At 36.9% G+C, this 22,340-nt stretch overlaps 1 pseudogene; it reads right to left on the bottom strand.

Annotated features, from left to right (window-relative positions):
- Positions 1-1,322: 1,322 nt before the first annotated feature.
- Positions 1,323-22,333, bottom strand: LOC113077152 (dynein intermediate chain 1, axonemal-like; annotated as a pseudogene).
- Between the last annotated feature and the right edge of the window lie 7 nt (positions 22,334-22,340).

Here is a 22,340-nt window from a genome sequence, read left to right as displayed (position 1 = left end):
TCATGCCTATCATATTATTTTGATATAATTCTTAGTTTAAAGAAGGGAATGAATTATTCATGTAACTGTATGTGTGTAAGCATGCTTGTGGAGGAGGAGCCCCTCTTGTGCACAGTTCTGTGCCCCTCTCTACACGGCTGAACTGTGGAGGAGTGGGCCTGCTAGGACTTCCCACTACAGTCTATGAGCTACACAGAAGAGAAATCATTTACTGGCTCAACACATCCTCTCTTATCTCATTTGGTAGTTCACCAGGACTGATTTGAGAATGTTTTTTTTTTTTTCAGCTGGATCACAAGCATATAGTTTTCTCTATGTATGTGTGTCTCTAAAAGCGATGCCAGATCCATTGTGCATTCAGACAATTTAGAGACAGACAGTAACCAGGCAGAGGCTTGTGAAGGCTTCATTGGGCACACCAGGAAAAGAATGAGATTTTAAGGCAGTTCCTTTCTCACGCCACTGACTCATCTGTGAATAATGCCAATGAGCTTCTCGCACCTATAATAGAAAACTGGAACAAAATCTAAAAGCTGACGACATCATTGTGCGGCACACAGAGCAATTTCATTCTGCAGATATGATGAAATACAGTACTGTGATACCTGTTTAAATAGCTTTGTTCTCTCTTTCACATAGGATAGGAAGCCTGAGATGAATGGTGGCGACTGCATTCAAGACCTCATCCAAAAGAAAGCCACCCTGCTGTTTATTTCCATCTACCTCTGAATGTGAACGACGCTGAGTCAGCGAAAGAAGAATAAGTCCACCAGTGAAAGACAGCAATGTTGTGCAGTCATTAAAAGTAATTGCTCTTAAAAATCCTCAGGCTTTGCACTTGATCCATCATCAGACCAGTTTCAAAGTCTTCCTCCACCACCAGAACACAGTGTTTCCTTGATCTGTGAACATAAGAGATGTGAAAAGTAAGACGCACTTGTTCACACAGGATCAGACGATCAGGAGGACCCCTGGGTGACAAATAATGACAGCAGAGTGATGGTGTCTTCAGCAAGCAGGGCTTCACAGGTCACAGATCAGAGCGGTGTCTTCTGGGGCTGACAGCTGGTCTGAGGGAGGGAGGCCGTCTCTGTGTCAGCGATGCAGCTATGTGACCGTGAAGACTCCATCTCCACTACGGGACTGTCCACCGCCGCAGTGGTGGCCATAGCATGTAACATCTTAGTAGCTCTGCTCATACTGATTCTGATATTGATCCTCTGCAAAGCATGCAAGGTTCCCTCCAGTCAGGAGGGTGTCCCAGTGCTGACTCTAGAGAACACACGTCAGAGGAACGAGCAGAGGTGCTTGCTGACGGCATGACGGAAAAAATTTGCGACGGAATGCTGTTTATATTTTGTACTGCCTGCAGCAATCAATTGCAGACTGGGCGACATGGTTTGTCATGAATTAAAACATGATTTCATAGATGTTTTATGCTATTCATAGAGGCCTGCATAAGTGAGGCGTCATCTAAAACACTCGAGGATGAGGAGTGAGTTTGCTGAGCGTGGACTGCTGGACTGTACCTGAGCTCTCTTATACTGTACCTCTCTGCCTGAGTGTTTTATGTAAAGGTAAAGAGACTCTCAGTCGAGTCATTCAGTAGTGCCTGACAATGTCAGTGAAACACCACACCTGCAGCTAACCAGCTAGCAATCAGTGTTATGCTAATTAACACACAAACAAATAAAAGCTCAAGTGCAAGAATTACATTTTAATAAGAGCTGAATTGTGCTGCTTTGTGTCTGAAATAGACGTTTTAATAAATGCATGTTTTATTGTGGTTGTTTGCTTGTGCAATGGGTCAGAGGAACCGATACACTAATAACATGATAGCATCTTTTCTTGAGAATATCAGAGAAACTTTAATGGTTTAATAAATATGTTGCAATATCCATACAATTCTTGGTCTTTTTTCAACATCTTGTAAAGCTATGAGCTACCTTGTTATAGGCATGCAGTATGACTATTTCTGACTGTTCTCACATTTCTAGAGAACCAGACATGCAGCTTTATAAGATGTAAAAAATAAATTCAAGTAAAATAATGGTAAATCTTCTCCCAACTTTATTGTAATATTGAAATGGACAAAATTCATGCAGCATAAAAACAAAAACAATTTTTTTTTTAGACAACCTTTTCTAATAATGCATGTACTGTGTTTGAAATGAACGAATCACATTCAAACTTTTACTGAAAACAGCAGGTTTTGTAGGATGTTATCTTGATCTTATTACCGAAATCACAGCCTGCTTACAAAAAAATGTGCAGGACGCTTTGTGAAGAGGTACAAAAGTAATTCCATGAATTACTGTAGATGTGCCTTGGAATACTGTGAAGGCAACCATCAACAAGTGGGCGCCACAATGACATCGCAAAAAACTGGTCAACTGTACTGATCACTTGTTGCATGTGACAACAATTCTGTATTCTTCATAATAGCTCAAGCATCTGAGCCTACCTACATTTTTGCCACAACCAAAATGTTAAATGATCCTACAAAACCAAGTAGAACTTCTTGGCCATGATTTTACAAAGCATCATCCAAACAACAACACACTCACAATAGAGCTGCTCGATTAATCGTTAGAAGACCGCAATTTGGATTCAAACGCCCACGCGTTCATATTTCTAAATGACAACGATTCGTCTGTGTCAATAACTAGATAATATTGGATATTCAAATCTGTGTTTGCACTGCTACTGACGGAGAGAACAGATATCATATTTAGGTAGAAAACAGCTTTAAACAACCACACAGTATTATGTCCTACTTACAATCATTCATATTATCACAGTACTGAGATAAAAATGTATAGTTCAGTTATTAACACTGATGCCCATGATAGCGATCAAAATGGAGCGAATCATCTTTTGAAAGTAATTTTTATTTCAAATAACATTTGTTGATTACATTGTTGAGACAAGTGACTTAATGTTGTCACTGAATCATTCATTAAAAAACGCATCATTCAGTAATGAAAACAAGTGAAGTGAATGATTGTGTCATTTATTCAAACATTTTTTTTAATAAATCATTCAAATTAAAGATTTTTTAACAGAATTAGGTGATTATATGTTATTTTACTTGGTTCAGAATTGTTGGAGAATTGTGATCTCCATTTGAAACAAGAAAACATGATTCTCAAATTATCCAGCTCTAACTCATAATGAAGCATGGTTGTGTACGTATCATTCTATATGACTGCTTCTGTTCAGCTGAGACTGGGGCAATAGTCAAGATAAGGACAATCATGTGTAGTGTTAAATACAAGACCATTGGCACAAAACCTGCTGGCCTCCACTAAAATGAAGATGAAGTTGAAATTCATGTTTCATCACAAATTTAAAATCTCAAAAACCAAATCAAAGTCAACAAACATTTGGCTTCATAAGAAGAACCATGTTTTGTAAAGGCCCAGTCAGAGACTACACCTATCTAATTTATATATATAAAAAACCTGAAATGACATGTGGCTCTTTTGCAAGACTGAAAAAAATGAACAAATCAAGATTTACAAAGGTGATAGATGACTAATCAAAAACACTGGCTGCTCTACTAAAAGGAAAAAGCTAATATTAGCTGAATACTTGTGCATCCAGGATATATCAAGTCTTACTTTTCATTCTTCTTTCCTTAAAAGTTTCTGTTTGCTGTTACATGAATTGTGTTGGTTTCAGTATTACATTAAAGATGGAAAAATACTTTAACAGAGGTGTGCTGACTTTTATAGCCACTGTATATTTTAGTGTTTGTAATAAATGTGTAGTATTTGCAGTCGTCCTGGTCTTACTGTGCCTCAGTTCTTCTGATTGTTCCCAGGCTACCTCAGTGAGCTCAACAGTTGCTCCATCTTTGTTATTTCCACCTCCGGCCCCTTCGGCAATTCCTGACCCTTCTTCTCCTGTGGACCAAAGAGAGAAATGAAGAGGACGAGATGAGTCAGCTGCTGGCAGTGAGAGGACTGACCCAGGGGTGCCACAAACACTTCTCAGTGTGAAGCTCCCATTTAAACGTGTTCATCTCGACCGGCGGAGGTAATGAGGGAGGTGTTAGTGCAATGTTATTTCCTCTGTGTGTGCTGTGGTGGAACAAAACCGTCAGAGATTCACTCTAATCTCACATGACATTTGTCTGATATGATTACAGTGACACATTGCTTCCTCGGGGGAGAATAATCAAAGATCACTATGGTTACTGACCATTCTATGATTGTAATGAACTAAACCAGACCAGATGAACTTCTCGGAAGAAATATTCACTTCCACTAATTAAACACTCTCTGGTTCCTGTCAATCAAAAGGGGAAATTTTAAGCAATTATGAGTCTGGTAATCACTCTGAGAACATCTGCTAAATGTGCTCAGCAGAATGCTAATGTTCAGATATTCACAGAACTGCAGTGGAGTGATGAATCTTCAATGAGCTTCAATAAGTAGCTCAAGGTTACAGCTATTCATAGAATCCATCAAATACTAACCAGGGAGGGCCATTAGGGAAATACATTTGGGAGATTGAAAAATGTCAGTCAAACAGACTTAAAAATTTCTGATCAACTGGATGATGGCTTCCCCTTGTAAAATCTTTTTTAGTTCTGCCCTTCGGAAGCAACAGAAGATACTTGCATTTTTCCTGGAAAACAAATTAAATGCAGTTTACCTTGATCTTCAAATTTAAAAAGTTTCCACCCCTGGATTTTAATGCATTGTGTTTCCTTCTGGAGAATCAGTGAATGTTTGAACCTTTTTTAATAGTTGTGTTTGAGTCCCTCAATTTTCCTCAGTGTGAAAAGATGGATCTCAAAATCATACAGTCACTGCTGGAAAGATTTCAAATATGGCAAATATATTCTGAAGATATTCGGTTTAACTGTTCAGAACAAACAAGGGACTCATGAGAAACCATCACAAAACAAAAAAGTTGTGGATCATCAGGTAACCACACACAGTATGAAGAACCAAGGGTTCACAAACTCTTGAATGGGGTTATTTTAATAATTTCAGCTTCTTTTTTTTTTTGGACTAAAGGTAAACATCTTTTATGTAAAATATCTAGCTAAGCAGAGCACTAAGTAAAAAATAACATGCATTTTGTACAGTATTGTTCAAAATAATAGCAGTACAATGTGACTAACCAGAATAATCAAGGTTTTTCGTATATTTTTTTATTGCTACGTGGCAAACAAGTTACCAGTAGGTTCAGTAGATTCTCAGAAAACAAATGAGACCCAGTGGGGTGATATCAAAAATGCTGTTTCTGAAGCAAAACCAAGAAATGTGAATGAATTGTGGAATGTTGTTAAAGAATCATGGAGTGGAATAACAGCTGAGAGGTGCCACAAGTTGGTTGACTCCATGCCACACAGATGTCAAGCAGTTTTAAAAAAACTGTGGTCATACAACTAAATATTAGTTTAGTGATTCACAGGATTGCTAAATCCCAGAAAAAAAAAAATGTTTGTACAAAATAGTTTTGAGTTTGTACAGTCAAAGGTAGACACTGCTATTTTTTTGAACACACCCCTTTCAACTAATTGCCCAATTGCACAGCCTTAAGAGCGTGCATATCATGAATGCTGGGTCTTGTTTGTTTTCTGACAATCTACTGAACCTACTGGTAACTTGTTTGCCACGTAGCAATAAAAAATATACTAAAAACCTTGATTATTCTGGTTAGTCACATTGTACTGCTATTATTTTGAACAATACTGTATGATCTCTCTTTTTTTTTTATTACATTTTCACAAATTCTGCAAGGGTTTCACAATCAAGTGGCACTGCATATATATATATATATATATATATATATATATATAAACACCAAAAACCTTTTTTGGTATCCATTACTCCCTGTTTAAGCAGGAAGTCATTCTCAGACCAGGAAATACATGTGCAAGACCTGCTCAGTTCTTCCTCACAATTTTAGAGTTATGCTATTCAAAGTCATCTTTTTTTCTTTTCAAATACATATTTTAAGTTTTGAACTTTGACATATAATTATGTAACCTACTGGTTCTACAGATCTGTGTACAAGTGTTACTGATTTTGATCGTATTAACAGGGCTTAATGCTAAAAATTTCTTTACTGGTCCGGTTTGGCCAGTGTTTTACATTTTTTACTTGCCCTGGCAAAAATTTTGCAGGACTTGCCACAATCAATCAATCAATAAGACTTATTGTTTTCATTGTTGACTGTAACATTGTATTGTAATAAATAATAACCATTTTGCACAAATAGGTACAATAGTTCAAAGATAAAACTGAAATAAACAATGCTTTTTCAGGTAGGCCTAACTATTCCAGTTAAGGATGCACTGATAAGGATTTTATTTATTTTACAATCAAATGAGCCTATTCCCATTCTAGTTGCCAATTTATTTAGTTCTTCTTCTTCTTATTATTATTATTTTTTACATTTATTAAATGTTTATTTTGCTCTGTTACTGGCCAAACTAACCTTGAACAAACAAACAAACAAACAAAAAATATATTCAACATGAAGCAAGTGCACAAAACAAAAACATCAGATGGGCTAAATAAATATTTTATTATTACTATTTATTATTATTAGTTTTATTTCCTTAATTATATGTGTGTCTGCACTTTGTTTGTACTTTCTGTATTGGAAGCTCCTGTCGAAATTTATTGTGTGTGTAAACACTTGTCAATAAAGCTCTTTCTGTTTCTAATAAAATGCTAATTCAATCTCTGACAGCAGGTGGGGCTTATAGAACACCAGTCTAGCACTGAGTTATAAGTAAATAAAAAAAATTAAAATAAATAAACCGTAAAGTGTGACGTGACATTCAGCCAAATATGGTGACCCATGCTCAGAATTTGTGCTCTGCATTTAACCCATCCAAAGTGCCCATCCACCTACAATTCCTGCCGGCCCGAGACTCGAACTCACAACCTTTTGATTACGAGTCTGACTCTCTGAACATTAGGCCACAATATCCCCTAAATGAGTCTTGAGTTATTTAAATAATATAAAGATATCGCTATCCCTAACTTGCAACCTCCCACTTAATAAAAAAAAAACCTTTGACGCTTATAATAGGTCTATCTGGCAACACGACTGAGGCTGAGCTCATGTCCTCAATCGCAACTCCCTCAAAGGATGAGGCCATGTAACCTTTTCACGAATATTTTTTATTTTATTTTTAAACCCAAATAGCTTGCTGAAATACTTCTGTGGTTGCCTCATCTACCTCGGCCATGCTGATCAAGGCCTGTCACGGTGAGCCTGATCGTGCCTAACCTGCCTTCCGTTTCCACTATACTCCTTCCGTTTCAACTATACTCTCTCTCGCACATACTGTACATACATACATACTCTGTCTCGCACATACATACATTCTTCTCTTACATAAATACATTCTATATATGTATGTGTGTATATGTATGTGAAAGGAGAGTGTATGTGTATGAGAGTGGAAGTATATGTATGTGCAAGGAGAATGTTTTTGAGTGTGAAAGCAAAAAAATATGTTTGTAAGGAGAATGTATGTGTGCGAGAAACCAAAAATATAAGCATATGAAAGGAGAATGTATGTATGTGTGTGTAAGAGTAGAAATGTATGCATGTGAAAGGAGAATGTAAGTGTGTGTGAAGGCAAGAATATATGTATGTGGATGGAGAATGTATGTGTGTGAGAGTGCCAGAATTAATTAAGTCTTGTACGACCCCTCACATATATATATATATACATATACATATATACATATACATATATATACACACACACACACACACACTCATACACACAATAGAAATGAGTTCTGAAGTTATGCAGAGTCTCATTTTCTAATGACTGTGGCATCTGAAGCAGATGATTGGGAACCAGCAGAGATTTCTTATGTACTGTAAGTGAAGAGGAAGATTGCTTTTAAGTGGCTCTCCTGCCAAGATGACTTCTAATGTTTCTTGTAATTATGGTCAGTGTTGTGTAAATAAAGTTTATTCAGTGACCCTGTTACTTCAAACCAGTAGAAGTTGCTGACTGTTGTGGAACAAAGTAAATTAGAAAATAAATCAGCAGCCGAGCGAACAAACTGAAGGCTCGGGAATGAACGTTGACCCAACTCTTCATGCAGTGAATATAAAACAGTCTGTAAAAAGAGATCTAGCCATAGGACTAATATGAATACTGTGATTGATGAGTCACAGGCACAGTGAGACGTGTGTGTGTGTGTGTGTGTAGGTGTAGTGTCCTAACCTGGAAAACAGCTGACCATTTCTATTGAGTTTGGAACATGCTGTTTTTAGTCACCGTCTCAGACGCCACCCCATGGGTCCCACAGCCACTGATTTAACATGTAGCTTGTAGACAGGTATACATGTCTGGCTTCAGCCAGCATTGACCTATACTCACATTAGCACAACTGGAATCCTGCAAAGGTCAAGCGCTTTAACCAAATAATCAATGTCATCACAGTCCTTCATAAAGGTCTGTATTATAAAAGTTGTTTTTGTCTCCTTTATTTTGTGAATCTATTTTTAAGTATTTGATTTGTATAAAGGTGATATAAATCCCCCCATTTTGCTAACTGAAAAACATGTTATGAATAAATGAATTTAAATAATTTTATATATCATGAAAATAAGTATTTTTAAAACAATTTCTCCTACCTTTTTTTTAATACCCAGAGACAACCATAAATAATCCATTAAAAGGTTGACTTCCCAAATAATATAAATGCTTGTGTTATTATATCAGTCCAGGTGGAGTTTCCCAAAAGCACTGTAAGCCCAGGATGTTCAAAGAAACCGTTGGCATCAATGGTCTCTAACACGGAGACACGTTGTTGCCACACACATATTATTTTTTCCACTCAATTATGTTGTAATAACAAGATATGTCATTTTAACAACATCTTCTCTCGTAAAAAAAAAAAAAAAAAGTTTTCTCGTTAAAATTACATCTTTTCTTAAAATATAATATTATAATAAAATATAATAATGAGATGTTTTCTAGTTAAAACTACATCTTTTCTCTTAAAAATGAGATGTCATTAAAACAACAATCTCATTAAAACTACATATTTTCTCGTAATAATGAGATGTTTTCTCATTAAAACTACATATTTTCTCGTAATAATGAGATGTTTTCTCATTAAAACTACATATTTTTTTTGGAAAAACAAGATATGACGTAAAAACAATATAATTATCTTGTTTTTTTTTTTTTCTTGTAATAAGGAAATATGTCATAAAAACGATATTTTCCCATTATTATAGATAAACTGTATGGTGCATTATTATGATCGAGCTAAGTGATTGTTCACACTGCTGTCACCACCGTCAATTAATGACATGACATATCTAATTTTTACAAGAAAAATGTTGTTAAAAATGACATAACATCTTGCTATTACAACATAATTGAGTGGAAAAAATATGTGTGTGGCAGCAATGCGTCACGTACTCTACAGTTTACTCAGGCTTCCAATGTTTATTGCAAACATAATATAGGTTGATTTGGCAGTTTTGACAATTTCTGTATCGGCCCATATCTGTGTTTGATCAACCCCTTCAGTCCTGTTTGTTTTTCCACTGACCAAAAAAAAGTAATTCATTTTTTGTACTTTTTTTTTTTTAATCATTCAAATATAATATTATCTGTTCTAGGACTCATATTTTGATGACCATTTGGTTTTTATTGTTTCTGAGTTCATAGTTCCTATGTTTAGTTCCTGTTTATGAAGTTGTTCCTAAATTGTTTCTAGTGTGTTCTTGTTTGTTTCACTATTTTCTGATTTAGTTCACTTATGTCTTGTTTAGTTGCTCATTTATTCCCGTATATTTATATACAATTACAATAATATACATAGTGACTGTTAGGCATGTTTACATATTAGTACATAGGTTATTAAAAACTTACATTGATATTTCACAAATTGGATGAATGGATGATCATTCGCAATACATTGAGGAATTTAGTTTTACTAATCGAAGTGGAAAAAAGTTTGGAAGCAATTATTTTAGCAGTTCCGTTTTGTGCAGAAATGTACACTTCACCTTTAAATAAGGTAATGTAAGATGCAAATAATCTTCTTGAGGCAAAGCAGAACGTTTATTTATCTAAGATCAGCCACTGCATCTGAGGGGTAAGTGTGCACTTTCAGAGGCGATGACATTAGGCTGTGGGAAGCTGATCAATGACTCGAGGAGACACAGTGAATGTGTTGCACTGCTGACTCTCATCAGTCATATTAAAAGACATTGCAGACTCAGCAGGTTTCTCTCTGTTTAAGGTAAGTACAGCCATGGCAGCAATAATACAGCTTCTTGCTAATCAAAAGCATTAGTGAACTCAGCAGCTCAACCTGTGACACTGAGTGTCATAAGAATGAACCGTTTCAGCCAATCAAATATAATGACTGTCACCAACAAAACACATCAACACTGAGCGCTGACACTGACTGAGATCTCCAAACAACAAATTAGACATCTCACAAGTCGAGGTTTGACAGACAGCAGCTAGACTGTGAGGCAGAGAGATTTTAATTATGTGCTGCCATTGTTATCCAGCATCTGACCGTTAGCTGAGGGCTCGACACATAATCAGTCAGTGGGCTGCTTTCTCTGGATGCAAAACGGAAACAATGGCACATTAGCTCCCAAACCTTTCATGAGTAGTGTACATTAAAGGTGAAGTATATCATTACATGGCTGCTGAAATTCTTTCTCTTATCCCAGACTGATGTGCAGAGACATTTGGAAGTGTACATTCAAAACCTCAACCTGTTAAACTAAAAATTGTAAATATGAGATGTATCTATAATTACTCTGTAATCACAGCAAAACTTTTCTTCTTTTTCTGCATCATTTGGTTCTGAAAGCATGTGTCCCAGTCCAGTCTGATTGATGTCTTGAATTACTGTTTTAATGCCTAGCAAACAAATGATACTTGAATTTGTGTTCAACAAGCTGCGTTAATGTGGTTCCAAAACATTCGCATACAATGTCAGTAAATTGAGACGTTCGATAATCGTTAGCGAATGATTTTTCTTTGAACTGCTGCGGATTCTGGGAATGCTGTAAATTTGTGTGTGAAGCCGTCACAAGAGCTGCAGATACAGCAGTTCAGCACATGAAGTATGCAGCACAGTAGTGATTGAAACAGCACTGATCGATTAAGCCTGTGGTTTCATTAGGGGCCTATGCATAATATGAGTGCATCTCCTACCTTAGGTTTCTTGCGGAGGTTGGGAGAGAGCTTGAGGCTGGTGACATGGCCGCGGTCATCGCCCACGATGATGATGGGATGGACAGGGTTGAATTCGATGTGCAAGAGCTTGGTCTTCTTGGACACCACTTTTTGCTGGCAGAGAGCCTCATATTTGTTGATGTTGAGGTCGAACACATGGACCTGAGAGAAATGGAGGACGAGGAGCAGGCAGTTTTAGTCTTTGCATTAATCTGTGTTGTGTGAGTTTCTGTTTTGATGTTTTCAGTGTGAAGCAGACATTAGCACCTCTGAAATGTATTCTCTTGCTATGGCTCCGAGTGTCAGTAAGCCAAAGATGCATTTGAGTTGTTGTGCACTTGTATTTTAATATATTCATATGTATGAGCACAAGAATATGTGTGACTGTGGAGGTGTAAGAATGCAGACCATCTGCTGTAGAGGATCGTATTATTTTTGTGATAGTATATATAGAGAGGTAGCTAATTATTTTAATAGATTATTTAAAGAAATAATATTATTTAATATACCAAATTTAAATTATTAATAAACATTTTAATATTTAATTATATAATACATATTTTTAATTAAAAAAAAAAATGTTATCAGGATAATGCATATTAACAACAATGCCAGAGTTAGCAGATGGCTAATTTTCATCTGTAGTCCTGTTTGCCACATACATCTAAAATTGTGAAAATGTAAAAAATCTCACTACAATAAGTTCTAAAAAAAAAAAAACATAATTATACACACATGCATTAGCTTCATGCAGCATGCACTGTCAATGCAACAAGTTAAAAAGCATTTGTTAGATGAGTATAAAAATAAATAAATTTTGAAGTATATTTGCTGTTTGTGAAAAGTTTGAGATGTGTGTATGTGTGTGTCTCTCAGACATACAGATAAAGAATGAGTGTCTCAGAGGATGACAGAGTCCTGTGCGACAGATGCAATCTGTGGATGACAGAATCTCATCTTCTGCTACATTCAGTAAAAAAAAAAAAAAATCCAAATGAAACGGAGAGAGGAGTGAGTGAGGGAGGGATGGGTGATTAGAATTCCCATCATCCTCATTGTCATTGTCATTCATGTATTATGCTGCCCACCTAAGCATAGGCAGATGAAAGACAGAGACGGGAGATGGGGACACAGAATACAGATTGGATACTCATTAGTAAATATTTGTCAAGCAGCATGTCTCATAATTAGTCAGCGAGTGTGAATCTATCTTAACAGACTGATGATATTCTGGGCAGCTGAGGCAGTGATGCAGAGTACACGCACTACGTCAGTACTAATGATGCCATCTGCAAACGCAGGAGTAACACCAAATCTAACATGACATATTTGGCGCTAAGAGCTTGAGGAAGGAAAGGAAGAAAGATTAGAAATCATGCAGTTTGGTCTGTGATTTGTTGTTTCATGGTATCTCAGCAAGATTTATTTTTGTAGGCTTGCCTGCAGTGAATTTCTTCATGGCATTTTGAAATAGCTGAGGCAGCCGACTGGCAGCAGAGATATGGACCCGGTCCAATACTAGTGTCATACTGGCAAACATTACACAGTGTGTCCAAACTACTGAGATAAAGAAGCAAGGGCTTACTCGACCCTTGTCTATTTGCTCTTTTACAAATGATTATGTGTGTATGTATTTACATATTTATTATTTTGTTTAATTATTTTATGTTTATTTTAGTTTTTTACAAGAGATGCTCCTTATTCTCCATGGTCTGGATCTCCGGGTCTGGTGGTAGCACTTTTAGCTTAGCTTAGCATAGATCATTGAATATGATTAGACCGTTAGCATATCTCTCAAAAATGACCAAAGAGTTTCTATATTTCTCCTATTTAAAACTTTTTAAGAGTTGTGATTTTCTAGGCCAATATGGTTAGGAACTATACTCTCATTCCGGCGTAATAATCAAGGAACTTTGCTGCCGTACCATGGGTGCAGCAGGCGCAGTGATATTACGCAGCACCTGAAAATAGTCCCCGGCAACTCTGCTATTGCTGCAATTACACAAATTAGCTGGACTATTTTCTTTATCTTTATTTGACCCTCTAACTCTAGCACTCTCTATTCTAATTCCATTCGTAAAAAAAAAAAACTTGTCCCTTTTAGACCTGCACTCTATTCATTACTAGCTTTCTAATATTTTTGTATACTGTTTCCTTTTCATTTATTATACAATTAACAAAAGCAAAAATTGACATCAAACACTAGCTTGCTCTATTCTTTTTCTATTCTATCTGTTTTCTTTTTATTTATTATATTATTTAAAAAGCCTTTGCTATGTGTACTGTGTTAAGCTGACTGAGACTTGTTGTAGCACTTGTGTATCATTGCTCTTTTGTTGATTTTGATTGCTTCCATTGTCCTCATTTGTAAGTCGCTTTGGATAAAAGCATCTGCTAAATAAATAAATGTAATGTAAATGTAAATGTAACCAATTATAATTAATTATAAATATTTCCCTTTTTAGCCAATTTACTACAACTGATTTATTAATTAATGTGTAATGTTATTTATATATATTTTTTAAACAAATTATGAGCTCTAAAAGATTTTCTGCATTTTTAGAACTCTTTTGCTTTAGACCAATTGCAAATGTTAAATAATAAAAATCTTAAAAATGTCAAGGTTACCACTGCATATTTCTGATGAAATCATGCATCCCTAATTAAAGGGTTAATTTGCTCCAAAATGAAAATTAGCCCATAAATGACTCACCCTCAAGCCAGGCGTATATGACTTTTTCCACACTTTCAGATGAATCCAGTCAAAGTAATATAAAAATGTTCTTTGATCTTTCAAGCTATTTCGACTGTTACTCAGCGAGTGTTCCAGTGCATCTTCTAAAAAATTAAAAGACTCCAGGGGTTTTGAAAGAAAATTATCCATATTCAAAATTAAATAATTACTTTAATGTAGCTTGTGCCAACAGTTGTACACAGAAGCAGCTCTGGGAGGATGATGTATGAGGTCAGCATAGCGCTACTCAGCGCTACAACAGTGAGCGCAAGCTAGATTAAATTGATTATTATGTTTTAAATATGGTTTCTTACAAAAACGCATCAATTTGCTACAGGAGGACTTTGTTCACCCCGGAGCTGTGTGAGACACTTTTTATTAAGGATGGGCGCCTTATGTTTAACTTCTTTTGGACTGACGAATACAACTCTCGCTGAATGTCATTAAAGGGGGGGGTGAAATGCTATTTCATTTATACTGAGTTTTTTACACTGTTAAAGAGTTGGATTCCCATGCTAAACATGGACAAAGTTTCAAAAATTGAGTTGTACGTTTGAAGGAGTATTTCTGTTCCAAAAATACTCCTTCCGGTTTGTCACAAGTTTCGGAAAGTTTTTTTCGAGTATGGCTCTGTGTGATGTTAGATGGAGCGGAATTTCCTTATATGGGTCCTGACGGCACTTCTCCCGGAAGAGCGCGCGCTCCTGTATAGCAGAGCACTGAGAGCACAACAGACATTCACTGATCAGAGCGAGAGCGTCGCGAAATGTCACAAAAGGAGTGTGTTTTTCGTTGCCAGGGCAAGACAACCCTGCACAGATTACCAAAGAAAAAACAGCATTAAGGGACCAGTGGATGGAGTTTATTTTTACAGAGCATCAACGGAGTTGTGCAAGTGTTTGTGTTTGTTCCCTGCATTTCTAAAATGCTTGTTTTACAAACAAAGCCCAGTTTGACGACGGATTTGCGTATCGTTTATTTCTTAAGGATAATGCAATCCCACGAAAAAGGGTCACGATCGTGTGTTGGAACCACAGGCGGTGAGTAAAACTGCTTCAAATATCTCTGCCTCCTTGTTAGTGCGTCCACCTCCCATGCCGGAGACCCGGGTTCGAGCCCCGCTCGGAGCGAGTGCTTGCTGCTGCTGCTCTCGTTCAGTTTCAGCCTTCGAAGCTGTCACAGCTACCAAACGCTGTCAACGCAACTGGTGCTCGTGATTCTTTAGCTCCGCCCACACGTCACACCTCCAGGCGCTCGTGTTTTTCCGGGAAAAATCGGTACAGACTATCTTTCTCTTATGAATATAATAAAACTAAATACTTTTTGGAGTTATGAAGGATGCAGTACTACTCTATAGGTACTCAAGATTAATATGATATTGAGTGAAAACGAGCATTTCACCCCCCCTTTAAACAGCTTGAAAGATCAAATACCATTTTTAATATAACTCTGACTGGATTTGTTTGAAAGAAGAAAGTCATATACACCTAGGATGACTTAATGGAGAGTAATTTATGGGCTTATTTTCATTTTTGGGTGAACTAACCATTTCAATCATTATTTAAAACTACAAAAAGAAGACGACAACAGAACGGGAGAAGATGGCGTTCTTTCAGTCTCCACAAAGACTTGTACTACGACACATCAACACTGTTTGTCACGGACAACTACTGATATATAATGCTATGTAGTATAATAAATGATAAGACCCTTGTTCTTCTCTTTATTTTATTTTAAATAAGAAGGTGTAACTTTAAAATATATGAAAGTGCTCATAAACACACACAAAACTCAATTATATATTAAAGGAGGGGTCCTAGCAGACCAATCACAGCTCTTGCGGTCCTCATGGAGAGGTGCACATCAAGCTACGGCGTAGGCTATGCTGTAGGCTACTACAGCTACCCTACGGCGTAGGTTCGACGCAGAAGTATAAATTGGGCTTTACTTTAAGAGGAAACTACACTCACAGCAGTTGCTGACATTGGACCCTCGGCATCAAAGTAAAGCAGCATTCTGGTGGTTTGGTTTTGTTGGGGAACAGAGTGTGGTCTTTATTGGATCAAGCTGTAATGGGTTTCCTGTAGAGGGCAGGTGTAATTTAGCCCACCGGAGTTACAGTGTTAGCAAATAAAAGTGACATCCACCACAGCACGGCAGTTTAAACCGATCAGGGCTGTGAGACTGACAGGTGATGCCTGAGGCCGCCTCAGACAAGAGCTTGAGACCAGCTGTGTGATTTGAGACTAATTGCCAACGAAGGGACACTGTGTGGTTTTTGTGTGTGTGCTGCAGTGTACAGGTGCAGTTGAGCACTGTTGAAAAGACATCCCATTGTCTGGCTGCTACTGTTTCATTAGCAATTATTACATTTCTCATAGGGGGCTGTGTGTGAATATCCCTTGTGTCAGTTTCCAGACAATAAGTGCACTGTGTTATGCCAGTTAATGCAGCAACTATTCACTGTTTACTAACTTAAACGGAAACCTCTTGGTGAAATAGGTTGCTGTTGGGGAGGTGTTAGTAAGGCTAGTGAAAGGGCCTTCTAATAATTCCCATATATGAACGAACCATTATGTTTCCTGTGTGTGGGGAGCATTATATTGCTGCCATCCAGTGTTAGAGAGGCTACTCAACAAAAAAAAAGACTGCTTAAATTTTTTATTTTTTTTTAAATAAGAGAAGAACTAAAATGCTGTACTGGGCCTTTCATACTAGGTCTTTGTTTTTTCTGAATCATTCAGTTACATAAACCTTACAAACAAAACTACTCACTGGAATGAATCAGGCTGTTCAGTACTACATATGAGAGGGAGAGAGAGGACTGGTTAGGAATGCAATGCATGTTAGCTTGATTACTGAAAAATGCAATGTTTTTTGAGTGGAAGTATCTGGAGACTGCTGTTATTACTATTATTATAACAGCAGTTATATTATTATTATTGGTTTGGAAAATGGATGGGTGGATTATGATTACTTTTTTGTTGTTATTATTATTAAAATAGAATTTGAAGCCACTTAAGAAGCCACCTTAATCTGGTAACACCAAAAAAAAAATGGTAGAACGGAAAATTGTGGACTTAACTGTTGTGTTTGTATTAGAGTTGGGTACGCTCTTTACCTTTCCATCAGTGGTGACAGCAGCAAAGACAGTAGAGGAGTAGGGAGCCCAGGCCACATCTGTCACTGAAGTTTTCAGTTCAAAGGTGAAAACGGGAGACCTGTGAATGACATGTTAATTGTATTAGCTACAATTCAATCAAAACAAAGCTTTCACCGAAACTCCAGTGCTCCCATTCTGAATTCATTTAATGTGGTCATCCAGAGAAAGAGAGAGCCAGAGCCTTTGTTCAAATGTGGGCAGTCAGAGTAACCGATGTCTACTGGTGTAAAATATAACAGAAAGGCTGCATTTATTTGATTGGAATCCTTTGATTACTTCAGGAGGTAAAGATCCAACAAAACCAGACTTCCAACAGGCAAAGCGATCCATTGCTGATCTACTGCAAAGCACAAGAGCTCTCTGTTGGTGGTTTAGGGACACTGCATCTACAAAATTCTACTCGATCCACTAACACATGAGCAAAATGTGTACTCAGGATGACAGCTTAATTCATTATTAATATAAGGATGTCTTTTTGACAACCTAATTGGTTTGTCTAATAAATGCACTGACACGCTAATCATGTTTTATTGGAAGAGCAATGTGTGCAGAATTAAATTAACAAAACCAAAGCCTGAAATTCACAAGATGTCAAGTATTGTGTACAATTTGACTAATCTCACAATGTTCTGCAATTACAATGCAGGAAATTCTCACAAACATTTATTCCTAGTTTTATGTCTATTGCTATGAGAGGGTGAAGACTGAAACTAAAACTCTAGTCAAAGATCAAAAGGGCAGGTGCACGAGCACAACCTGAGGTCTACAGATGCATGTTGTTTACACACACTAAAAGGGATGATCAGTTTATTAAAGTTCTATGGGAGCATGAAACAGTCCACCTGTAATAGTTATGTTGGGATGTATCTAAATTAAAATGTTCAGCCAATTATTGCACCAATTGGTAGAGAAACATAAATCCTGTAATAAAAAAATTAGGTGGGATAATTGTAATAATAATATTTTAGTCCTTATAGTCCTTTTTCTGAAATGAAATTCAGGCCGTGCCAACTGAAGGATAAGTAACAGGTTGCTATTTTTAGAGGCTGGAAAAGGCTGCTGTAGATATAGCGATGTAGGGAATGGTTCTCATACTTCATAGTTTGATCCCAAATTTTGACCATCCAGTCCCAGCCACAAGAGATGAAGACATCAGGATGGAAGGGATTCCACCTCACACGAGTGACAGTCATGAAGTGGGCATCATATTTTTCCAGGAACTTGCTAGAATAGTATTTGGAGCCCTGTAAAACACAAACTCATTAACATGTACACAGAACTCTTGCTCCTGTTATACTGCATCTCTATCCACTGGTGGTTATGAATAACATTTGCAGAAGTATTTTTTGTAAAGAGAACAACACCATTTTTCTTGTTTAGTTTGCATTGTGTCGCTCAGGAGAAGTGCTTGATGGATCGAATTCATTGTTCCCCGGGAAGCGCATCACACAACAGAAGGGCTCTGAGTTTAATCTGAGAGATGAATCTAAAGAACACAGAGCTCTGCATCAGCTGTCAGTCTTTAGGGAGACAGGGGCCAGTTTTTGCCCAGCGGTATGTCTCTAGGATTCTAGCATTAAACCAACCTCCAACACAGCTGCCCAACATCTTTGCCAATCTGCAGAGGATGCTAGGCACATCTCCTAAAACAACGAAGAATGTTTTTGCTCCAAAGTCTGATCATTTCAGTGCATTTTGTGCAGAAGAAGCCTATTATAGCATAGAGAAAATTGTTTCTCCCATCAAAAATTTTGTTTCTATGAGTATTATAGCATCACTTGGAGATGTGTCCCTGAGCAAGACACTTAACCCCTAGTTGCTCCAGAGGTGTGCGACCTATACATATATATATATATATATGTGTGTATATATTGAATGAATGCTAAATGAATAAATGTAAATGTAAATGTATTACAGAGAAAAAAGCAAATAACACTGAAGATTAGAGATTAAAACTAGCTCACCTTTACACTGTCTGAAATGTGTTGAGTTTCCAGTTTACTTAACTTGCTTATGATAGTCCATCATATCCAATGATGAAAGTTTTATATGCATTCTTTAAAGGCTATAAAGTTTATTTGAGATGTGCATGATGTATTGCATTGTGGTGCACATGTACTGTATTCTAACATTTTGCTAGCAAAAGATCTGAGCATGTTTTAACTTGTTTAAACACTGAGCATGTTTCAACCAGAGCAGTTGTCGCTCTCTCACCACGGTTTCTACACTAGCAAAGCAGGTCTCAGTATCAGAATTAAAAACACAAAGCACCATCAAATAACGTTCTGAAAGATAGTGAGTCGCTTTAATTGACCTGCTTACGATTTTTGCTAGAAAATGATTTTGTAAAGAAATGTCATTTTTATCTGAAGGTCAAGAATTTAAAAGTGGGTCCTGGTGCTGTTATCTCTAATTTCTCATTAAAGGTGGGCAATGTGAGAATTTGTGATAGGGCCATGTGCTTCCAGACAGAGCAAGTCTTGTAATGTCAGCGTCAGCGATAAGATACAGCATAAATCCTGCAGCATCTGTTTAGTTTTAAGAGCTGTTGCATTAGCATGACACATACATTATTTCTAAAATTCATGCAAATGGCGAATACCTGTTTTGTGGAAATTTTAAAGAAGAACATGCAATGTTTGTAATTTAGAGCAACAAAAGTCATATGGAGTACAGTGTGGCATACAAATGAGAAACAAAACTGTCTGGTCTGTCAGAATGAATAGTTTGAATGCTAGTCTACCCCTGGCTGACAAAGTGAAAAATATAAATAAAGAAGGAGAGACAGATACGGAATGTTATTAGCCGCTGCCGTGATAGCAGTGCAGAGAGAGGCAGCTAATAAGAACACTTCCTCTCTGTTTGATGACAGGGATATTATATAAACAGTGACTGCTCAGCAGGAGACAACCACCACAAACACAACAAGCTCCTTCTCTCAGATTCTAACCCTGAAGAATAATGAGATGTCTCAGGACTGCAGATCTTCAGACGGCAGGATGTTCACAGGACATTTCTTAGTGCAAAATATATATTTAAAAAACTTGGGTTGATTCATTTTATGATTGGTCTTAGTATAAATTATCATCTTGCTGTATATGAACTGACCTTGTGAATCTTTCCATGCTCAGTGCCAACAAGAAAGTTGTAGTCCTTTTTGTTTGTGGAAGTCCCAAAGATGTTCCAACTAGACCAATGGAGAAAATTTATTTAGCGAATATGATCATACATTATGCATGCGATTTTCTTTTACACCATTAGCACGTTTATTTAAATAGACGTTATAACTGGCTCTTTTTCTCAAACATTTAACAAAAGTCATTTGCATTCTTTACATGGTGAAACTGAATTATCATTGAATCTCAATAGGTGAAATATCACACATGATGAAACACTGTCACAGAAAGCTAACACAAAACACCAGCTAAGGATGAATCTGCATGTCAAAAACAAAAGTTGTTTTATTGAACTATTGCAGATTTCTGTGTCCTTGGTTACAATCTCTTTTCAATATTATGAATATAATCACAGCTGAAAGGCCCCTGTCCTTATACTAAAAAGGAAACCCCACTCAAATCATCACTCCATTTTTTTACAAACACCATTTTCATATAATACTGTAGAATTAATGTATTAAATCTTTAAAAAAATCTGACTAGTGTGGTAAGGTGATACATACCTGTAGGAATGATATCCTTCAAGTCATCTGGATTGTGTCAATGACTGGGAGCTTGATAATGTCTGTGAGACTAGTTCATGCTAAAATCCAAATGACTGGCATCAATTAATCTTATACAATAATGACTTGCTTTAGAATCAAGCTTTAGATATTTCCTTCTGTACCTTCACCAGAGTCCAAGACACCAGCCGTCCATCAGCAGACACAGAGATGAAGTTGTGATTACTGTCCAATCATCTTTCTGCCACTTCACCTGTAATGAAGCCAATCAAACATAAAACACAGACTTTCTGATCGACCAAAAAGTCACAAAAACTAAACCTACAAGCACTCTGTTTTTAACTCTGTTTTATTCCCCAAGGAGCAATGTTAGCCTGAATGCACTGTAAGTCACTTTGGATAAAAGCGTCTGCTAAATGCATAATTAGTAAGAGTAGTATAGTATTCTTTTCTATACATTATATAAAACGAACAACTCCATCGTTATATTATTTTAGTAATGAAAGTGTACATTCACAGTTTTTTATTGACTTTTGATCACTTGCTCCTCATGCATACCTGCATCACAGCACTTGTGTGTTTGCCAGAGCTGGCTCTGCTGTTATAAATAGGCTGATCAGTCTTTTTCTTGAGGTTGTACACTGCAACACAGCCGTCATACAATCCCACAGCCACCAGGTAGGACAAATGTTCATGGATATCTAAACACATTACTCCTGAGGCCGTGTTAAAGATGAATTCTGGGTAACTTGGGTTTTTCAGGGTGTAGAAGAGAAGCATGCCACCCCCTGCTGAGTGAATTCATCTGAAGGAAAAGATGAAACACATTTTAGAGCATTTAAATTACATATGATTGCTTGTATTTGATAAATAGTAAACTTACGAGAACCAAGACCAACGGCAAAAAAATCATTGTATTTGTGATTCCTAGAAATAAACAAAAACAAATGTCACTCAAAGTAGTGATATATCTTTTGACTGGAAAAAATGACTGCATTTGTCTTAATACAGTGTGAAACTCACCAGCAGAGGGCAGTCACAGACAGACTTTTGGCTTTATCATACTGAAACGTCCATAGTGGGAGTAGAGTGCCCTTCTCTCCTCTAAATTCATCAGATGCATCCTCAAAGTACATGAAATCTGAGGTTTGGATATAAAGGAGATTACATCAGATATTTGCATGCTTTTTTTTTGAGCACTTTATAATAAATGTCTAAAATAGAGGGTGTAGCATTGAAAATAATTACCTTGTGCAACGTCATCAAATATATTTTGATTCACCATACGCTCAATGATCTTGACCGCCTTAGCAAGTTGGGATATGTCATCATTCTATAAAGCATAAAGTTATAAAGATCCTTCAACACACCTTTTAAAACAAATCAATCGCATTCTTGCACTTTGCATTTTCTGGATTACACTGTAAAAGTCTGTCAGATCATATTTCTTATTTAGCCACCTGAGTCTCAGTTTGAATCATCTTCTTCTTGCTCTTGTCTTCATCCTTATTTAGGAAACTGGCTTTCGTGCTTCTCTTTACTTTTCTCC

This window comes from Carassius auratus, unplaced genomic scaffold (assembly GCF_003368295.1).
Source record: "Carassius auratus strain Wakin unplaced genomic scaffold, ASM336829v1 scaf_tig00021761, whole genome shotgun sequence".
Taxonomy (NCBI): Eukaryota; Metazoa; Chordata; class Actinopteri; order Cypriniformes; family Cyprinidae; genus Carassius; species Carassius auratus.
The sequence above is the reverse complement of the archived record's forward strand: the minus strand, read 5'-3'. Positions and strand labels throughout refer to the sequence as shown.